Source organism: Echinops telfairi, unplaced genomic scaffold (assembly GCF_000313985.2).
Source record: "Echinops telfairi isolate 266 unplaced genomic scaffold, ASM31398v2 ScPeMD7_443;HRSCAF=831, whole genome shotgun sequence".
Classification (NCBI taxonomy): Eukaryota; Metazoa; Chordata; class Mammalia; order Afrosoricida; family Tenrecidae; genus Echinops; species Echinops telfairi.
The window spans coordinates 2,377,806-2,379,227 of NW_022104341.1; positions in this window are offsets into that span (position 1 = coordinate 2,377,806).

Below are 1,422 nucleotides of genomic sequence, written 5' to 3' on the forward strand. Positions count from 1 at the left end.
TTAAATTCTCAGGACCTTCAGTTCTTTAGGGATGGACTAAGTGACTGGTGTCATTGCTTACAAAAGTGTCTTGAATTTGATGGAGCTTATGTTGAGAAAAAGATTATAATTTTTATTTCATTTTTCAATGAACTTTCTGAAGTCCCCTTATACACATAGGTATCTCTTTTTTTTAAAGTGTTTTAAATCTTTTAGTAGTTACTGAGTTTTCCACATTCATAATTGAGTTTATATTTAAGATAACTGTATATAATCCTAAACAGGATAGTTTAGAATTTGAAGGTGTTACTTCCATTTCTTATAATTACATAGGTATCTCTTTAAGTATATGTACAAACGTCACTGGTAGCCTTGGTTGACTCAGGAGAATTGATGAGTGGCAATGAAATGGAGGTGCAAGGAGACTTCCCTTTCACTATACACTATATTCCTTAGTAGCTTTTGAATTTCATTCTGTGTGTGGGAATGGACAACTTAGAATTATAAAAATCTTACTAATTGGTAGTCTAATGTTGGATATGATTGGAGAGCCTGCACTACACAAAATAGATCATAAACGTGGGATGAAGTTAGAAATGGATAAGTGAAGTGAATAACAACTTTAATCTACACTTTGATTGCACATCTTATAGAATAGATACACATATGTATTATAGATGTTGCTCAAAAGGATGTGCCAAAATAGAAGCAAAGACTGTTACATACACATTCCTGCAACAGTGAGGCCCTAGAAGTCGACGCTTGAATAGACATGCAGGCTGAACAGGTGGGATGGGGAAAGTGGGCGTATACTCATGAATATAAACTTGAAAAAGGGTATTTGTATATGTATATATACTTTTGCTGTAAATCTATCCCTGAGTGTGGAACAGCATATAGGGGACAGTTATGAAAAAATTCTCAGACATAACCAAGTACCTTAAGGGAATAAGTCACTGGGGCACGGGGATCAGGATCATACATCAGGGAACACCAAGGTCAGTTGGTTTTATATAGTTCATGAAGGCAATGTTCTCCATACTAATTTGGTGAGTAGTGACTGGGGCCCGAAAAGCTTATGAGTGGGGGGCATGCAACAGAGCAGCAGGGGAGCAGAGCAAAGTAGTCCTCAGGGAGCACCAAAAATAGACTGTGGGACCAGGGCATGGCATCCCATCAGACTCGACTGGAAAACTCTGGTAAAGGACAACAAATAGACCTTGAACTATTGATAGGCTTTTCTTTTTATTGTCGTTGGGTTTTGGTTGTTGTAGTTATTGTTTTATTTTCTATTGTTGCTTTGTTTTGATTGGTCTTGTGTTTGTGCATATTGTTGTCTCTGCACATCTATCTGGATGGGATAGGTGGAATAAACAAGCCGAAAGAGAGAACAACGGGATGACAGTTCTGGGGGGACATGAGAGAGGGAGAGGTGGGGGAAAT